General features: G+C 43.2%; 1 long non-coding RNA gene across 7 annotated transcripts in view; it reads left to right on the forward strand.

The window, feature by feature from the left end:
* The first annotated feature begins 5,787 nt into the window (after nt 1-5,787).
* Nucleotides 5,788-21,273, forward strand: part of LOC108512168 (uncharacterized) — a 29,367-nt gene continuing 13,881 nt past the window's right edge. For 5 of the 7 annotated variants that reach the window (XR_001880512.1, XR_001880513.1, XR_001880514.1 and 2 more), the window contains exons 1-4: nt 5,788-5,997; nt 8,892-9,027; nt 16,551-16,694; nt 19,469-19,622. This is a non-coding gene — a long non-coding RNA (uncharacterized LOC108512168). Of the gene's footprint in view, nt 5,998-6,804; nt 6,854-8,891; nt 9,028-16,550; nt 16,695-19,468; nt 19,623-21,273 lie in introns of all 7 variants that reach the window. The other 2 variants (XR_001880518.1, XR_001880517.1) reach the window with 2 other exon arrangements.

The raw sequence follows: 21,273 nt of genomic DNA on the forward strand, positions 1-21,273 counted from the left end.
AGCAAAAGAAACTACCAGAGTGAAAAGGCAACCTACAGAATGGGAGAAAATTTTTGCAATCTACTCATCTGACAAAGGGCTAATATCCATAAACTACAAAGAACTCAAATTTACAAGAAAAAAGCAAACAACCCCATCAAAAAGTGGGCAAAGGATATGAACAGACACTTCTCAAAAGAAGACATTCATACAGCCAACAGACACATGAAAAAATGCTCATCACTCACCATCAGAGAAATGCAAATCAAAACCACAATGAGATACCATCTCACACCAGTTAGAATGGCAATCATTAAAAAGTCAGGAAACAACAAGTGCTGGAGAGTATGTGGAGAAATAGGAACACTTTTACACTGTTGGTGGGACTGTAAACTAGTTCAACCATTGTGGAAAACAGTGTGGTGATTCCTCAAGGATCTAGAACTAGAAATACCATTTGACCCAGCCATCACATTACTGGGGATATACTGAAAGGATTATAAATCATGCTGCTATAAAGACACATGCACCCGTACGTTTATTGCAGCACTATTCACAATAGCAAAGACTTGGAATCAACCCAAATGTCCATCAGTGACAGACTGGATTAAGAAACTGTGGCACATATACACCATGGAATACTATGCAGCCATAAAAAAGGATGAGTTTGTGTTCTTTGTAAGGACATGGATGCAGCTGGAAACCATCATTCTCAGCAAACTATCTCAAGAACAGAAAACCAAACACTGCATGTTCTCACTCATAGGTGGGAAATCAAATAACTGCAGGATTTGAGTCAATATTTTGGTGGGTAACAAAAATTTAGATTGGATAAACTACATCTATTACAACCAACAGCAATTAACTACACTAGAGTTGCTGTTAAAGGAATAGCTGAGCAATTAGGGGCTACTAGCCAGATGGCTTGGGAAAATAGGATAGGCTTAGACATGCTATTATCAGAAAGAGGAGGAGTTTGCATCATGATTAAAACTCAATGTTGCACCTTCATCCCAAACACCATCACCCCTAATGGAAGTATAACAAAGGCATTGCAAGGTCTGACTGCTCTATCTAATGAGTTTAGCCAGCAACTCAGGGGTAAATGACCCATTTCCAGGATTGCTAGAAAAGTGGTTCAGTAAATGGAAAGGAATAATACCCTCAATTTTTACCTCCCTCACAGTCGTAATAGATATGCTTATTCTTGTTGGGTGTTGTGTCATACCATGTATCAGTGGGTTGGTGCAGAGGCTCATAGAAACTGCACTTGCTGAAACCTCCCTTAACTATCCTTCACCTTATCCAGAGAAACTTTTGGAAAATCAAGCAGAACAACTAAGCCAAGACATGTTAAAGAAGTTTGGAGAGAAAGAGCTGTAAGGAAATGCAAGAGGAGGGGCTGTTAGATATGAGTTCTAAATTTCTCTTCAGAGAATGTCAGTATGTTCAATTCTTTGCATTCTACTTTTAAACTTAACTTCCTGGTAAAGCAACCTTTTGGGTTGGAGATGGCCCCCGTCTCTCCACCCTGGCTCATTCCGGATTACCGGCCCCCATCTCTCCACCCTGGCTCATTCCGATTTCCTTCTCTGCCATAACCATTTTTCCCACTAAACCACTCACCCTGTCACTCTTTAGACTAGCCAATCAGAATTAGTTTAGCCTCTGCAGTCTAACCCTAGCCAATAGGGAAACGACACAGCAGCAGGGGCTATGCGTGTCAGGGATAAGAACCCCTTCCCCTCTCTTGTCCAAGTGTGCACTCACCACTGCTCCATCTGTGAGGGCACACCCTTCTCTAGCAATAAATTGCCTTGCTGAGGATTAAAAAGAAAATTTAATATTCGAGTGCTATTTATTTTGTGGCACCAAATCTTTGTTTATAACATGACTGCTATTAGCATCACAGATTTGTAGGAGGGCTACTACTGTGTGACCTTGTCCAGGCTGGAAGTGGGAATGTTATCTGGAGGCATTGCCCAGATTCTCCAGTGAACTTAATTAGATTTGAAGCTGGAGGAAGACTGCCAGCATTTAGCTTCTCCCAGCATTCAGAGGGGAAAGGATGGGTTAAAGAGCTCCATACGTGACAGCCCTGGAGATGGGTTGCTTGAATTGCTTTTCAAGGCAAGCCTTGGCATTCAGCTGTAGGATTGGCAGATAGCTGCAGTGCCTTTGGGATCCATCGCAGCATTTGTCACTGTGGTTTCCCTAGGCAAGTCCAGCTGATGACTGAGCATGGTAGAGGTAGTAGTGCCTGGCAATTTCTGCCCAATGTAGCACAGCTTTGAGCAGTCTTTGGAGCACATCATTGGGGCTTCAGACCTTATATCTGCAAAATGACCTGAGGCTCTCCTTGTCTGCTTCCTCTCCTTTAATCCTACACAGGCTTCACCCAACATCCGGAGAAAGTGTCCAATCTAAGCTGGGTCCTCCAGTAAGCAGTTGCTAGCACAAATCAATGTACTTCCCAGGGAGAAATCAGGGTGGTGGGGTGCAGTACACAAGGGATCTGAGTATGCACAAGTGTGTATAAAAGGTTTCAGATGCAACACCAGTTGTAGCCTTATGCCAAGCCTCCCTCCATCCAGTTGATTTCATGCCCCATGCTCCCCCCTCCCACCCCAACCTCCCACATCAGGTAGGACAAGCCTGCTCAGGTAGCCACACCTTCCCAGGGAGCTCAACCCCAGGCTCTCCTGAGAAATCCTTGAAATGTAATTGCTGTCCCAGGATGTGCTGGTGCCGAATATATCAAGATGCTAAATGCTAGCATTCTTCCTTCAGCTCCAGAGCCAGAACTAATACAAACACCCCATCCCCCCAGGTATTACTCTAATTTCATCAACAGGCTGACCAGGCCTGACCCCATCATGGGACCCCTCTGACTTATGGCCTTACCAACAGAGGCAGTGTCTCAAGACCTGAGCTAGATTCCTGGTACCTACCTCGGAGGAAAGTGGTTCAAGAGATGAGCAGCCACCCCAGACCTGCAGCTGGAAGTGCCATGGTCATCCTCAGGGAAGAGCCTTAAGCTGAGGGATTTGCCGGGTGGAAGGAAGAGAACAGAATCAAGCTGTTTAGGGTGGACACATTACTTCTTGCATCGCCCTTTTCCCAAGTTAGCTGACCTGGGAAGAGGAAAAATCAATTCCAAATTGGTAGTAGCATGAAATGGAGGTAGTATGTGAGGTCTTATCCCCTATGCTACTCAGCTGACAAACTCTTTTAGCAGTATCGCGAGAGGATTGAGCAGAGTTCCCACTAGGAAAAATTATAGAATCTTTAGCTTTATAGTAAATCATACACGTAGAGGAAAGTATAGATTAGTCTAGAACATGATGAATTTCAAAGTGAACCCTCAAGTACAGCCATAATTACGCAAGTTGCCCTATGTTGATTAGCTTAAGATCTGCTTTCCAGAAGCCTGTCCCATAAGCTTTCCTCCTACATGCAGAGCAATCTCACCTAGTACACATCTATGTTCTTTTACGAGGTTTTAAACTACCTGATAGGGGATGATCCCAGCACATGGAGCCAGAGCTGGCTGCAACCCAGGGTCCTTTGGATTAGTAGATGATGATTGCTAACTAGAATGAAGGGTAATTCTGTCCTCATTTCCATCATATATGCTATTGATGCTCGATAGTTTGCTCTTAACTATGGACCTAAATAAATCTAGGTTCACATCCCATCTCTACCTCTATTTTAAAACAAGTTCTAGGCCCATTTTAAAGTTAAACTGAGCTTAACAGCTACATCTGTTCTCTACAAGTCTTTGAGTTATGCTTGGTTGCAGTGCTGGATAGAAAGCAAAGAGATCACATGGGTACCCTGGGCATTCCCATCATAGGGTCTGCTCTAGGACCTAGATGGAAGTTACCAGACACTCTCAGGATCCACTAGTGGGGATCTTTCCACTCAAAAGAGTGGAACTAGTGAGGGAAGGAAGTATACAAGGGTATAAATATCACACAAAGTCCCACAGAGGGTAACTGGCTCAATTCCACAGCAGAGCCCTGGAGACAACATACATCTCTTCAGTTGGCCTTGTGGGTATGCTGGAGCTGGAGTATTCATACCCCTGCATCCTTCAGTTGTTGGTCAAAAAACACCTGATTCTCCATGTGTGCAGTCAAGGCAGCCTGAGGCCCATCCTTCAGTGACAGAGCACTGGTTGTGTCTTGGGAGCCAGTGGCTGTGAAAATGACAAAGAACCCAAGGAATGTAGACAGAACCCCCAGGCATCTTCCGTACCCACAAAGAACAAGCCCTAGTTATAGGAGATACTTCCAAGATGCTAATTTCTGGTAATGAAGTAGCCGTCCCAGAATTGAGTTCAGATCCCTGCACCTTCAGCCTTTTAAGCCATAGTTTCGCCTTCTCGCATGCAACTTTCATTGTACAGAGAACAACAGTCGGAGAACTATGTTCCAATGAGAACTGAGAAAAACCAGGAATATTCTCATTGCATTGAGAATATCACTTAATTTTTGATCTCTTGTCAGCAATGGGCTTTAATGTAGCAGTGGGGACAGGAGGTATAGAGTCGATGGTAGTCACAGAGGCAGAAAAGAACTTAAGCAGGAAGAGGCCCCAGCAGGAGAGTACCAACGATGGCAGCAATGGTGGTGAGATTGGATAGGACAACTGTATCAGGCAGTGTGGAGGGAATCTCCTTATGACTAAGTCAGGCAGGACAACCACAGTAAAAACAGAGGCTCTAAGTATGCAGGGGCCAACCTAGTGCAACGGGTTCCAATGGTAGGGAGGATCATATACATTTCTGATACTAGAAGGAGTCAATCCTCCTCTTTATAGTTGAACATAGGCCAAAAATAGGCTGACAGCAGGATCTCTGAGTGGGTGTGCTGATTACTTGGTTTGCCTCCAGAAATCTAGTCTATCATTTTTCACTCTGTCCTGTGCTCAGAGAGGATCACCTGTTTGTCTTCACCTGGAAGACAGGGCAAGAGAATGAGTAGATATAGTCAATGAGAGGCACCAGCAGGTGACGGAAAGACAAGTGGGGGAAGGTTAGTCAGTTGCCTTCTCTCCAGCCAGGGGCCACTTCCTTTTATGACTTCGGCTTCCAAGATAACGGCTCAGTCAGGCCCAGGAGCACAGGTTACTTCTCTGTCCTCTCAGCTGTGGGAGGGTTGGGGTGGTCATGAAGCCCTGAGACACAGGGACATGCCAACTTATTAGTTCCCTCAACCCTGCCCATGCATATGGGTAATCAGAGATGGATTCTATCACCAGTTAGGATCTTGATAGTGGTATTTGTATGGGGGAATTCCCCGCAAATGGTGTGTGGACAGAAGGCGAGTTGCCTATGAGAAGGTCAGCTTACAGGCCAGTAGACTTCCTGATACACAGAACACCATTGCATGAAGTAACTGGGACTCAAGCTTCCCTCTTCCAACTGGACCAGGATATAAGAGCTTTGGTACATGGTGACAGTATTCAGGAATCAGATCCAAGGAGAGAAATATAGCTTCATGTATCAAAGTGGAGATGTCATTTCTTACAAGGACATCTTTGGAGGGTCAGCCCTTCCCTGAGAACTTCACTCTGTCCTGTGTTCAGAGAAGATCACCTGCTTGTCTTCACCTGGAAGACAGGACAAGAGAGCAAGTAGATGTAGTCAATGAGAGGCACCAGCAGGTGATAGAAAGTGGAGGAGGTTGGGTAGTTAGTTGCCTTCTCCCCAGCCAGGGACTACTTCTCTTTATGACTTCAGCTTCCATGACAACAGCTCAGTCAGGAGGATTCCAGAAGCCTGTTACCAGGAGCACTGGTTACTTCCCCCATCCTCTCAGCTCTGGGAAGGGTGGGGTGGTCATGAAGTCCTGAGACAGCAGAGGGACACACCAACTTCTCTTGTTGGTTCTCTCAACTCCTTCTCATGCCTATGCGTAATCAGACTGATTCTGTCTCCAGTTAGGATCCTGATCGAGGTATTTGTATGGAGGATTCCATGCAGATGGTGTCTAGATGGAAGATAGACACAAGGTGAGTTGACTGTTATGAGAAGGTCAGCTCACAGGTCAGTAGACTTCCTGATGAAGGACAGAACACCATTGCATGAAGTAATTGGGACTCAAAGCTTCCTTCTTCCCACTTGATCAGGATATAAGAGCTTCAGTCCACAAGGACAGTGTTCAGGAATCAGATCCAAGGAGAGAAAGACAACTTCTTGTATCAGATTGAAGTGGATATGTCCTTGTAAGAAATGACATCTTTAGAGGGTTGGCCCTTCCCTGAGAACTTCTTTACCATGTCCTGTGCTCAGAGAGGATCACCTGTTTGTCTTCACCTGGAAGACAGGGCAAGAGAGTGAGTAGATATAGTCAATGAGAGGCACCAGCAGGTGATGGAGGGACAAGTGAAAGGAGGTTAGTCAGTTGCCTTCTCCCCAGCCAGGGGCCACTTCCCTTTATGACTTCGGCTTCCATGATAATAGCTCAGTCAGGCCCAAGAGCACTGTTTACTTCCCCTGTCCTCTCAGCTCTGGGAGGGATTGGGTGGTCATGAAGTCCTGAGAGAGCAGAGGGACACACCAATGTCTCTTGTTGGTTCCCTCAATCCTGCTCATGCCTATGGGTAATCAGAGATGGATTCTATCTCCAGTTAGGATCCTGATCGAGGTATTTGTATAGGGGATTCCATGCAGATGGTGTTTAGAGAGAAGATAGACACAAGGTGAATTAACTATTATGAGAAGGTCAGCTCACAGGCCAGTAGACTTCCTGATGAAGGACAGAACACCATTGCCTGAAGTAACTGGGACTCAAAGCTTCTTTCTTCCCATTTGACCAGGATATAAGAGCTTTGATCCACAAGGACAGGTTCAGGAATCAGATCCAAGGTAAGAAATACAACTTCATGTATCAGATTCAAGTGGAGATGTCCTTATGAAAAATGACATTGTTAGAAGTTCTCAGAGAAGGGCAGACCCTCCCCAATGAGGGCTTACATTCATGCCCCTTTGGCAAAACCAAGTTGACCACACTAATCCCAGTAATTCATCCTGTAAAGGCCTTTGGGTAGAACCAGAGAGCATCTTGCTTAGAAATCTACTTTCAGACCCACTGAGGGCCATTCCAGAGCCCCACAGGACAGAAGACAGCCCAGGTTTCCATGGAGGGGGCTGAGCTCACTCAGGTGAAGGACCCCACTACTAAGAACTTGGTTGTATAGTCTCAGGAGTATCTCGGTAGAATTCCACTGCATTCACATAGGGATGACTAGAACTTGAAGTCCCTATACCTAAGGTTTTTATTTCTGTTTCTTCTGTCTCTATGAGGACCCAGGAACCAAGAATTATTTAAGCAAGGTCTAGCTCCCTATTTCTAGAGAATTATACTATACCCACAAAAACTTCTGAGACTGCAGAATTTTAAATAGTGACTGTCAACTAAACCCAGCTCTCATTAGCAAGGGCCAAGAAATTGCCACTGAAAAACACATTCAGTTTGATACTTCTCATTAGCAAAATAGGCTAGATAATGCCAGGCCTTTAAAATCCTTGAACTGCAGGCATGACTGCAGGTTTGAGTACAATGCTTCTCTTACGCTCACTTGCAAGAGCATACAAAGTCTCAAGCCACATAATTGCAAACAGAGGGAAGACAACATACTCTGACTCTTGTTCTATGGCTTCAGATGGTAGGCCACCTTCATCTACTTTGGGCCACAGGACTGTACACCATTCCTGGACTTCAGAGGTGGTTGACTCTTGGTTAATTTTCCCATCTGTTTTCTAGTGAACTCTAATTCCCCTTAAACTTGAAGGACAAAGTGACTAAACATTGCACTGATGAAGCCCAGTTTTACTTTGAAGTATGCTAGCATTTGCATTTACAGCATCTCTTTTGGTAGTACTTTATTGTGGTATAGAAAGAAGTCATAATTCATGCTATCCTGTCTATAGCACCATTGTGTACTGTACACAGATAAATGCTTGTTTTGAGTTCCTTAGATTGTCATGGGTTTTAAGAGGGTTTTAGTGACATATGGGGAAATTGACTGGGGTTTTAGGTTGGCTGGGATTGCATTTTCCCCATCTAAAACTTTGGATAGCGGGAGTCCATATCCCACTTTCAAGGATAAATTCGAAGAGATGCCTGTAAATTTAAACACATTTGACATTTGCAGCAGCCATGATGGAACATATAACCATCTTCACTTTGATCTTAAGTATAGGTCAGAAGATTATTCCAGCCCAAGAAACCTCTTGGTCTGAGGATACACTTATAGGACTATTGGAGAGCTGTGCTCTCTATGGGGAGTGAAGATCATTTTGTTGGTCGCTATTTGGATGTTCAACAATGAGAGGAGTCAGACTTGTCAAAGGCTGGCCAGCAGAAGCTTGGCACAGACTAGGATTTCATGCTGCTCCCTGAGGGGGAGGACATTGCTGAGTAGTGTCAGAGCTAGCTCCCCACAAAAAGGATACCAAGCTGGGAAATGAGAACTCAGTTCCCTTGGCATCTTTAGTCAGCCTCTGGTAAATAAAAACTTGGTGAAATGGTCATGGACTGCAGTCCTGCACCACACTTTTCCTCTGGGGACTCAGTGGGCTTTATTGGCTTCTGTTTCATGCATAACACAGGTGAGGAAAGAGTGGGCTTTATTGGCTTCTGTTTCATGCATAACACAGGTGAGGAAAGAGTCCAGGCCCAGCCTGGAAATCCTAAGTTGCATAGGTCCACATCAAAGGGACACAGGTAACAGCAAAACCGGCAGATTGAGACATTGACAGAGCAAGGTTTAGAGACCATAAACTTGTTCTTTGGAAACTAGAACTTAGAACTGGCTTCAGTGCTGAACATGCTTAGAGGTATGAGTTCCTATGAATGAAGAGTAAGAATCTGACAAGTATGGTGGCACATCTGTCCTTACAGGGATCCTCATAGCCAAGGATTCTGGATTTGAACTAGTCAGTCTCCAGCTATGTTTCAGAGTCTGAGGACTGTGCCTGTCATCCCTTAGAACTTCTCTCTGGGCCACTGGCTTGAAGGGCACATCTCAGGGAAAAAGGTCAGTGTGATTCCCTTCTTTGTGGAAAGACCTCAGCAGCCAAAAGTGTTTGCCTGTGTTATTTGTCTGAACAGGATCTTCTCTAGGACAACTAGGTCCACAGGACAGCATCAAGAGTTACTCTGCATGCTTATAGTACCTGCTTCAGAACAGAAACAGAGGCAATATTCACATGAAAGCTCAAATGTGGATCTCTCCTACCATAGTCACATCTTCACAAGCTGACAGTCCTCTCAATTCTGAGATTTGTTATTCAGCCTTTTCCCAATAGGATCTACAAAGTACCTCTTGACCATTTGTCATGCATGGAACCAACATGCCAAATTCCTCAAAAACCGATTACAGCCTAGGATCACGCTCATTGACTAGCTCCACCAATTCTTACAATTCATTCAGGCTCTACTACAAGCATACAGCTTTGCTAGAAGTAGATTTCTGCTAGGAAATTTCATGCTACTGAGAGGTTGTGTGGCAGAGCCATGTTGCCCATTCTTCCAGCATGACTTGAGAGCTAAGATGAACACTGTTCCAAGGAGGTGCCTCCTTGACAACTTACACTACAAAGAGAATCATAATCCCGACCCTGGAGACTTCTATAATGGGCTCCTGTGAGATTTCTATTTGTAGAACCCAGAATTCACAACAGAACAACATCAACATATCCAAAAGACAAGTTTCAATGAACAGATTCTCGGCAAAAGGACTCCAAGGATGCAGAGAAAGGGAAATGGCCCAAGCTGGGAAGGCAGGTGCATAGAAGAGTGTTACTATAGCAGGATACTCACTTGAACTTGGGTTGTGTGCAGGTTCCCACCACTCCCTGTTGAGAATGACTCATTGTGCCCAAGTCACTTGTGCAAACAATATGAACACCTTTTCTTGGCGTTTGGAATTTGAATAGGTACTAAAGCAGAGGATGCCTATTGTGGCTAGACCTCAATTAAAACCTTAGGTGCTGAGTTTCTAACAGGCTTCCCTGGCAGAAGACACATCATGAGTTGTACTCATAGCTGGGGAGTTAAGCCTGTGCTGGGTGACCACACTGGGAGAGGCCACTCAAGCTTGTATTTTCTTCCAGACCTTGCCCCAGTGCCTTTTCTCTTAGCTGATTGTGCTTTGGATCTTTCATTGTGTAAGTAATGGCCATCAGTGCAGCCATGGCTGCACTGTGAGTCCTACTTGTGAATCATTGACACTGGGCAGAGTTTGGAGATCCCAACACAGTGGGTTCCTAATTTTGGCCTGGAAATAGCACAATCTCAATTTCTAAAGAACTACATACGTTTTGGTAAGTATATATGATGTGTAATCAGGAAGGACTAAAGACCCTGGTATCTATTCCTAAAAATTTGCTATCCCTGTTTAAGGATAAACACTTCTTCATATTCCTTGGTAGGTGATGCCTCTCCCCATTCTTGACAGCCTGGATTTTTTTTTCGAGGCAGTTTTGCTCTTGTTGCCCAGGCTGGAGTGCAATGGGGCAATCTCAGTTCACCGCAACCTCTGCCTCCTAGGTTCGAGCAATTCTCCTGCCCCAGCCTCCCGAGTAGCTGGGATTATAGGCATGCACCACCACGCCCACCTAATTTTTTGTATTTTTAGTAGAGATGGGTTTCTCCATGTTGATCAGGCTGGTCTCAAACTCCTGACCTCAAGTGATCCGCCTCCCTCGGCCCTCCAAAGTGCTGAGATTAAAGGTGTGAGCCACCGTGCCTGGCTGCCTGCATTTTTTTAAACCAGTGTGACAAATGTATCCAATGTTGTATATAAGAACGCGCATTTCCTTGTGTTTGCTGTCCATTTGTGTTGTCTTGAGAATCTCATATTTGTACATTTTTCTTTTTCCCTTAATGTCACCAATAGGCCAAGTGTTCAGTTTGCTCTTTTATATTTAAAAGGCAAGGTGCTTAACCAAAGCCTAGCTTATTCAATTTAATATAGCATTTTTGTTACACTACCCTAGTTCTGTTAGCTGCTCTAACCTCAGCTCTGACACACTGGAAAAAGCTCTACAGCTACAGCTCATAAGCAGTAGTGAAAGGGAATTGAGTATATTCAACTCCAAATTGGAGAGTTAGAATTCTAAGTCATTGTTACTAAGAGTTGTACATTTACATAGATATCTAGTCTAATTCTTACTGTCATTATGGAGTGGCTTCATGCCTGGTAACACTCCTTGCTCCAAGGCATTTTGATATTGACATAACCACTCCAGCTTTCTTCTGACCTATGTTAGTGTGGTATATCTTCCCATCATTGACCTTTTGTGTCCTTGGACAAAGACCCAACCATAGGCTGCCTCCAAGAAACTTATTTTTATGAACTTTGAAAATCCATGCACTTTAGTAGTGCTATTTGGGTCATATTTATCTCATGTTTGGATTTAAGTATACCATCTATTTTTGTGTAATTTGTTTTTGTTTTTTTCTGCCTTTTATTCTTCTATCTCCTTTGTCTACTTTTTAGCTATAACTGTTTTTGTTGCTTTAGGGCTTACAGTATATGCTTAAACTCCCTGTCCACCTTGAATATGCCACCTCACATACAAGAAGCTATACTTCTCTCTTCTCCCAGACTTTGTGCTATAGTCAATTTACTTCTACATGTTATAAACCCTGTGATACGTTGTTTCTTTAAACTGAGTTATCTTTAAAATAAGTCTTGACCTACATATTTACTATTTCTGGGGATTTACTTGGTATTTTTTCCCTCCTACCTGAATTTCTTTAGCATTTCTTATACCATCATAGAAGTCTGCCAATGATAAAAGAGGGAAAAACAGAAGCTGAAAGAATTGTTTTGCTTTTGTGTAAGATTCACTAGGAATAAGTATGTTGTCAGCTTTTCTCAGTACCTTATAGTATAGCTTAGTTAAGGGAATTTAAAACGTGTAATGTATAGAAGAATAAGAAACATTTCTTTAGAAGCAATTCAAGCCAGAAGACAGTGGACAACATCTTAAATAAGATTGCTTAAAAACAAGCAACAATTCATGTTTCTTGAAGTTCACTGAGCTCCTGGGATCTGTGGGTTTATGGTTTTCATGAAATTTGGAACCTTTTGGCCATGTTTTGTCCCTCCCCGCCCTTCGGGGACTCCAATTACAGCCACATGCCACAGTGTATAAGATGGTGTTCCCATAAGATTAGTGGAGCTGAAAATTCCTGTTGCCTAGTGATGCTATAGCTGTCATAATATTGTAGTGCAATGCATTACGCCTGTTTGCAACAATGCTGATGAAAAGAAACCTAATATACTGCCAGTCATATGAAAGTATAGCATACAGTTATGTGCAATACATGATACTTCAGTGACTGCTTACTGGTTTATCTACTATTTGAGTATTTCCTTCTACATATCAAGTTAACTAAGACAGTCACAGGCAGGTTCTTAGGGAGGCATTCCAGAAGGATGCATTGTTATCATAGGAGATGACAACCCCATCCGTGTTACTGCCTCTGAAGATCTAGTGGGACAAGGTGTAGAGGCAGGGAACGTGCTATTGGGATCTTGAGCCTATGTAGGCCAAGGCTACTTTGTGTGCTTACATCTTAGCTTAAAGATCTAAAGAGTAAATAGAAACAAGCTTATAGAATAAGGATAAAGACATTCTATATGTTTCTACAGTGTTTTGAGCTAAGTATTACCAAAATTTCAGTTACAGTTAAAGAGTAAGTTAAAGATAATTTGGTACTAAAGTTTTATGAAGATAATGTAGCTTAAGTATATGATGTTTATGAAGTCTACAGTAGTATACAGTATCATCCTAGGTCTTCACATTCACTGACTCACAGCAGCTTCCAGTCCTGCAGACACCATTCACAGTAAGTGCCCTGTGCAGGTATACTTTATCCTTTACACCCTATTTTTACTATACTTTAAGATGAAAATACTGTTTTGTTACAGTTGACTATGGTATTCAGTAATATGCCACACAGGTTTGTAGCCTAGGAGCAGGCCATATCATAGAGCCTGGGTATGAGTAAGCTGTACCTTCTAGCTTTGCTTAAGTCACTAGTTGTCTTTCAAATCTTTCATGCCTCCGTTTAACATGTTCAGTTTTCTTTCTCGAACGTATGGGATGTAGGTATCTGAGTGTCCCTGTTCTAGTTATGATTTCTAGACCTGTTTTTTATTGATGTGTTGTACTTTTATAAAATTTAGAGATGAGGTTTCATTCTGTCATCCAGCCTGGGGTGCCAGTGGTACAATCATAGCTCTCTGTGGCCCTAAATTCTTGGACTCAAGCAACCCTCCTGCCTCAGACCGAGTAGCTGGGCTATAGGCACATACCACCAGGCCCAGCTAAGTTTTAAAAGTTTTGAAGAAATGAGGTCTCAATATGTTGGCTCTGGCTGGTCTCAAACTCCCAGCCTCAAGCAATTCATCTGCCTCATCCTCCCAAAGTGTTGGGATTACAGGCGTGAGTCAACACACCCAGTCAGGAGTTGTATTTTCTTGATTCTCCATATGCCTGGACATTTGATTGGATACCCAAAATTGTGACTATGGATATTTTTGTATTTCTAGAATTATTCTTATACCTTATTCTAAGATAGTTACTTGGTCAGCTAGATCCTTTTGAGCCTTGCTTTTAGGTTTTATCAGGATTAAGAGAGCCTCTAGTCCAGGACTTATTCCATTACTGAGGCAACACCTTTGAGTACTTTGTCCTATGTCCCATGAGTTAGGTTTCTATTTTGGATGCTAAGAATAAAATTATTTCAAGTGCTATGTGAGTTCCAAGGATCATTTCCTTTAAAGTCCTTTTGGGTGGCTCTTCCCTGGCCTAAGGTAGTTTCTTCACATGCATCTGGAGCTCAGCATTCAGCTGAAGATTCAAGGAGGACCCTCTGTGGTTCTCTGGGGTGTTGTGTGTGTGGCTGTCTCCTCCAGCATTCTGCCCTGCTAATTCTAGCTACCTGGGCCAGCCAGAATTCAACTCAGGGAGTTTGCTAGGCTGTGTTGCCTGTGCCTGGGCTGCATTCTAGATACTCTCCAGCCAGTAAACTGGGCAAGTTACAGGGTCACCTTATTTATTTCCCCTCTTAGGCATCAGTCTTGTGCTCTTGATAGAACAGTTTTCAGACTCTTGATGTTTTATCTGTTTTTAGTTTTTTCAGGCAGGAAGATAAATCTAATCCTGTAATTCCATTTTGGCCAGGAGAAGCCTAGACTTTTCTCAAATGTTTTGAAAATCCCTCTTGGGGGTAGCTGTTGGTCGTTAAGACTTTCTAGTCTGACCAGTGGTCACTATCACTGCAGTATTACTGTTATGTACTTGCTTAAAGAATGATGGGATAAAGATAGGCAGGTTTTTGGTAGGTATTTATTAAATGGCTCTTAGACTCTCAGGTATAAAGGATAAACTTAACTCCTTGATTAGATCTCAGCTGTTGGATACATTTCAAGTCTATAGGCTCACAGTCTGATAAATCTAATGGTCTTTGTTCTTTTCATGCAAGCAGACTCCCAGGCAGTGATAGGCCAACAAATCTGAGACCTGTACAACCTAGCAGACTCTTGTTACCAGTGTCCCTCCAAACTGTTATATACTTGTCTCTCCAGGTTCTTGGAGAATGAACCCAGACCAATAAGGTCCTAGTGATGCCCACCTCAGAACCCTACACTCCCAAATCCCCTGGCTTAGAACGGTTTACTGCCTGAGAAATTCTTATCTGTGGTTCAAAACTGCACACAAAAGTGAAAGCAAGTGATTTGCAAGCAAGTGATTTGCAAGCAAGTGATTTGCAAGCAAGTGATTTGCAAGCAAGTGATTTGCAAGCAGTGGTTAGCAGGACAGTTATTTTCTCCTTAAGTTATGAAGTGTTTTTCCTTTAGGCTTATAATTCTGAAATAAGGTCAATGGCATAGAATACTCAAACAGGGTCTAAGATCATATTTTAGTAACTAACATTGTTCCGGGTGAAGTTCCTGGTTACAAGAGGTTAATCTGATCTTTAGAGATAATGCCTAAAGCCATTTCGATAGAAGCAAGCATCTAAAGGTTTTTCTAGCTGATCATAAGCTCTGATAAAAGCAATACCTGTTGAAGGAAAACAGCTATTTCTTCCAGGGAAGCTGCTCTATGTCAACAGTATCATACAAGAGACTGAAAAGATGGAATCTTACTAGCAACAGCCACAGAAGTTTCTGCTTTCAGGATACTTTAGATCAACCTAGAATTTCAGAAACAGAAGCCATGGAAAGGAAGGAAATGAAAACAAATGGCAAACTGGAGGCTATCGAGAGCCACTACAATCAGAACTCAGTCTGGGGAAGCCTCTGAAGTCATCTGAGGAAAGAGTGATCTGAATCCAAGGTCGGAGGTTCTAGTGGTTCACCTGCAGATAACAAAACCACCCTCCATCTGGGCTTATCATTTCTGTTACGAACTTATTCAACTGCTGTCATTTCTGTTAAGAACTCATTCAACAAATAAGACATTCATTTCTTATTAATGACAGTGCCAAAAAATGACAACCTGCATATATAATAAAGAGTAGACACTCCCTGTGAGATTCAGGTAGTTCTATTGGGGTGGTCGATCCCAGCCATACAAAGCCCAAGAGCTTGTACCCAGAGGATCTTCAGCTACACTAGGCACTAGGAAGTGACACTGCCAGCTTCACATGGCCACGTTATAAAATTGTTAAAGCAAAGAATTCTTGGGAAAAGGCCATTCTGTGCAGAAGTAGAGTTGAAGTACCACCATCCGTAGTCTGGTCCTGTTCACATAAATGCCCAGTCTCAGGGATTCCATACACTTACTGCTGGGAAGTCAAAGGCCTCTTCAGTACCAGAGGTGGGCTATAGAGACTGGAAACAAAATTTTCCAGTTTCTGTTAAGCCACATGAAGACCATATCATTATGAATTGTACCTGTCACAAAGCATGCAAGGCTATAGACGAAGCCAATCATTTTACAGTCAACATTGAACCTGGGGCTGAATGCTAACATGCTCACATGGCTGGCAGAGCCTTGAAAAGTCTCCAGGCTGCTCACAAAGGCCACCTGTTGGCTTACATGCTGGTCAGTTGGTTCAGAATGAGCGGGAGACATAAGTTAATGTGCCTTCTATCTCTTTGAATATTTTAACTTTTATAAAAGGGAGAAACTATACAGACTCATTTTGGTAAGGTTAGCATGAGATGTTCCTTGTCAGAAGATGGCATCAGTATTGCAAAGACAGTGCTATGACACATGCCGGTATCCTTTACATAGACACTCAGACAATACCTATAGCTTCCGAGTTGTTTCAGACTTGTTTCTGTCCTTTTGTCAACACTGCTTCTCCACCTTAAGTACGGTGATTGGTAAGTCAAAGGCTACTGGAAAGCTACAATTTAAGCAGTTAAAGGTTAAAGCTCTATGGTAACTGAAAGTCTTATGACTGTATGAGGATAAATTCCAGTGGCTACAGACAGCATCTATTGTGAGCTGACATGACTTATCAACAGCAATTCAAAGGAAGATATAAGTTTCTGTGAAGTCATCTTTAATCCCAAAATTATCTTTCTAGACCTGAGGCTAACAAGACCACATTTGGCTGAGTCCATGAGTTGATTGAATATGCATCTGAAAATTGAGCCTGAACAAGTTGAAGGACTTGTAGCTGCATTTGAAAAGCAAACCCCATAAAAGAATATCTCGTTGGATGTCAGCTGTAAGTTGTGGGGAAATTAAATCCTTTCTCATGGGAATTGAGCTCACAAAGATATCATAGAGAAGTTTAGCCCATTTCTCAAGGTATACATCTCTCTCATGGGACTAAGATGACTGACCCAAGCACAAGCCAGAGACTGGGGCAGTTAGGCAGCATCCATGCTGGTGTAAGCACCATGTGAGACTAGCACAGGTCCCTCAGACTGCACAGTACTTAGGTGAACACTGCAAGAGTCACAGCGCCTGTGGAAGACTGGAGGTACAGGCACAGCCTCATGGCTGTATACCATAGGTGTGGGCCTGGGCACCAAGATAGCACCTCACCCAGCATGGGGGCTTTCCTGCCCACCTAGGTAGCCAGTGTGTCCCACAGCTCTGGAGGCTACAGAGCGCCTGGGTGCCTCTTGGCTAATGTGGCCACCATACACAGTTAGCTACAGACTCTCTGATGCATGTTTGCCAACTTGTGGGGCAGTTTGGAGTGCAGTAGGCTATAGGTATGCCTACTTGTCTCCGACTCTGGGCATACCATTCAGTGCTAATGCCTTTCAGAGGACGATACACCAAGGAAAAACCTTGGCCCCTTCTTGCAGCTGGTGAAAGTAAGGCTCACTAATAAAGCCCTGCTTTGCAATCTATTTTTGGTATAAGAATAAGCCCAGCTGGACCTTGAAGTATGAGAAAAGCACTCCCTTGAAGTGCAAAAGCAGAAACAAAACATTTAAACTGTCTTCTTGGAGTCATTCTAAATTTAGAAAATTAGAATGACCAAGCTCACAATCTGTCATCTGAACTCAGAGGGTCATTTTTCAGATGGTCATAGTATTTCTGCATGTATTCATTTGAATATATAAAGATGGTTCCAGCTTTAAACATCCTTAGGTTTTGCTTTTTGGTGGTCATGTTTAATTCAGTAGGTTACAACATGGCCTTCAGAGATACCAGTACCTTAACAAGGGAATGAGGAGCTAGCAGTCTTATTGTAAAGACTGATTGTTCATTCTTTTTATATCTACCTCAACTAATCGGAGTTTTAGAAAATTCTAGAGGCCATGCACTCAAGTGAAACAGGTTGTTGGGCAAGCTAGTCAATACAGCCAGACCAGGATTAAAGTTCTGGAGCTCTGTATCCAACTAAATAGCAGGCTCACAGACACATTGAGAACAGTTGCCCAAAGCTCCCATCATAAGACATAGCCAACATGAAGTTTGAGTGCATAGGAATTTGACCCTAGGTCCCATCCATTGAGTTCATCCCTAACACCTATCCCAGAGTAACTAGGTTTGACACCACTTGGCTCCTCATGAAGAATCATAAAACTTTTTGGAGGGATGCCACTTCAACCAAATTGGGAAAAAGTAGAGGTCATTTGAAGGTGTTTTAACCCATGTTCAGTCGTAGGGTCATCCTATATACTTGAGTAGTCCAGGTTTTGGTGTCGTTATTACAGATAAACATCTCAGGGCAGACCAGAACCATCAGATGATCACTTCCTCCTGCCTCTCTTTTACATTTGTCACAGTTTTTTAATTAGCTGAGAGGCGGCAGGCCAGGTCATTTTCAGATACTTCTTGAGCCTGGAAAAGACAAAATCCAGATGCAGACTTCTTTAAGAGACTTAAGCACTAATAACTATAGAAAATATGATTCAAGGAAGCCATCCCTTTTTCTGCAATAGTACATTATGCTCTTCTCAGAGCAACTTGCTGTTTAATATAAAGCTATGTTTCTATTCTGTCAAGTTTCCAACTAGAGTCTATAGCTCTATTCCTTCTATTCCTATGTGTTATCTAGGGGTCTAGGAACTATGGGTGTGAGTTGGGGTGGCTCATTATGTTCTCTTCCAGGAACCTACTAGCAGAATTTGTGGTCCCCATCCCCACAAGCTTAGGTTCTGCTAAGTAAGAGGTCCTGGTTCTACAGTAAAGTAGGAGAGGTTTCTAATATACACTAAGAGCATTCGATGTCAGATTCAAAGTGACCAAGCATGTACAGGCTGGGCAACCTAAAACGTTGCATAATCCACAACTGAGTGCTGACCTGATGCAAGTTGAAAATTGTGCATCTGATCACATGTGTCAGGTCAGTCAAAACATAGGCACACCATTTGTGTTCCAAAGGGGGGGAAGACCCTCCCCTAGCCCCCTTTAGCTGTGATACATCTTTTCTGCACATGCAGATTTCCCCCATACAAGCATGCCCACAAAGGGTAATAAGATGGCATGTGTGCAGGCTGGGCACACCGATGGCCGATTTCCCACGATGCCCTACATGGGGACAAGAGCTATGCAAAGATTATTCTAAGTGTTTGGAGCAGCCCCCCCCCCCAAAATCTGGCCATAAACTGGCCCCAAAACTGGCCATAAAATCTCTACAGCACTGTGACATGTTCATGATGGCCATGACATCCATGCTGGAAGGTTTGGGTTTACAGAAATGAGGGTAAGGAACACCTGGCCTGCTCAGGGCAGAAAACTGCTTAAAGGCATTCTTAAGCCACAAACAATAGCATGAGGATCTGTGCCTTAAGGACATGCTCCTGCTGCAGTTAACTAGCCCAACCTATTCCTTTAATTTGGCCCATCCCTTCATTTCCCATAAAGGATACTTTTACTGAATTTAATATCTATAGAAACAATGCTAATGACCAGTTTGCTGTTAATAAATACTTGGGTGAATCTCTGTTCAGGGATCTCAGCTCTGAAGGCTGTGAGACCCCTTATTTCCCACTTCACACCTCTATATTTCTGCATGTGTGTCTTTAATTCCTCTAGCACCATTGGGTTCGGGTCTCCCCAACTGAACTGGTCTCGGCAAGTGGCATCCATCATGGGGGCTCGAATCCAGGTCGAAGGGTCGCCAGGGTGATGGCTGGAGAACTTGGAACTAGCTGGAGGACACCTGAGTACTCTTAAAGCAATCCTTGTGGTGAGAGGGGGAGCTCGGAAGCATCAGGGTAACAATGGGACAAGTGTGGGGTATGGTTCATTCCACCTTGGAACTTTTTCACACTGATGAGGAAGGAGAGTATAGTGAAGTAACAGAAGAGGTTACAGAGCATGTTTATTTGCCAGTTAAAGTGGCAAAGGAGGGAGAAGTTCATCACTACCCTTCTGTACCCCCTCATTCTGAATAAAAAGACCCCCCAGATCTTTCTTTCCTGAAAAGACCCCCCAGATCTTTCTTTCCTGGAGGACACTGGGTGAAAAGTAGTTGCCAGTGACTGTTCGAGCAGCACCTCGAGCAACCACTCTTAGTTCTATTCAGGCAGGAATTCAGCAAGCTAGAAAAGAGGGTGAATACAGAGGCTTGAAAGTTCCCTGTTAGAATATACTCACTAGACCAACAGGGAAATATTAAAAGGAAAAGGCTCAAATGTAGCTGTAAATTACTCAAAGAATTTAAACAAGCCATAAGTCAGTATGGACCAGGTTCTCCTTTTGTAATGGGACTGTTAAAGAATGTTGCTGTTTCCAGTCAGATGATTCCTACTGACTGGGATGCTCTTACTTGAGCTTGTCTAACTCCTGATCAGTTCTTACAACTTAAAACTTGGTGGGCAGATGAAGCTTCCATTCAGGCTGCTCACAATGCCCAGGCCTAACCTCAAATTAATATAAATGCAGACCAACTTTTGGGGGTTGGTGGCTGGGCTGGTTTAGATGCACAACTGGTCATGCAGGACGATGCCATAGAACTGCTTAGAGGAGCGTGTATTAGAACTTGGGAAAAAAATCACTTCAGGTGGAGAAAACATCCTTTCTTTACTGCTATAAAACAGGGACCAAGAGAATCATACGTTGATTTTATAGCTCAGTTACAGGAATCTCTTAAAAGATCATTGCAGATTCAGCTGCTCAGGCTATAATGTTGCAGTTACTAGCTTTTGACAATGCTAATCCCGATTGCCAGGCTGCTCTGCAACCTATTAGAGGGAAAGCATTTAGTTGATTATATCAAGGCCTGTGATAGTATCAGAGGTAATTTGCATAAAGCTGCTCTGCTAGCATGGGCATTGGCAGAACTGAGAGTGGATAAGGGAAATACACCATTTCCTGGAGCTTGTTTTAACTGTGGGAAGCATGGTCATACTAAAAAAGTAGAAAAAAATTAGCGAGTCAGGCTGCCAGAAAAAAAGAAAACTGTTGATCCTAAAATATGTCCAAAATGTAAAAAAGGAGACCATTGGGCTAATCAGTGTCACTCTAAGTTTGATAAAGAAGGGAACCCGATTTCAGGAAACACCATGAGGGGCCCATCCCGGGCCCCGTTCTAAACTGGGGCATTTCCAGCTCAGGCCATTCCCTCAACCCTGTACAATGTCTTCCCCTGCCACAGCCAGTAGTGCTGCAGATTTATGCTGTACAAAAACAGCCTTCTGCCTGGGGAACCCCCTCAAAAGGTCGCAACAGGGGTCTGTGAACCCTTGCCAGCAGGGACAATAGGATTACTTTTAGGAAAGTCTAGTTGAAGTTTAAAAGGGGTACAAATACATACAGGAGTCATTGATTCAGATTACAATGGGGAAATTCAAATTGTTATATCTACATCTGTTCCTTGGAAAGCAGAGCCAGGAGAG

Source organism: Rhinopithecus bieti, unplaced genomic scaffold, assembly GCF_001698545.2.
Source record: "Rhinopithecus bieti isolate Rb0 unplaced genomic scaffold, ASM169854v2 scaffold_26532, whole genome shotgun sequence".
Taxonomy (NCBI): Eukaryota; Metazoa; Chordata; class Mammalia; order Primates; family Cercopithecidae; genus Rhinopithecus; species Rhinopithecus bieti.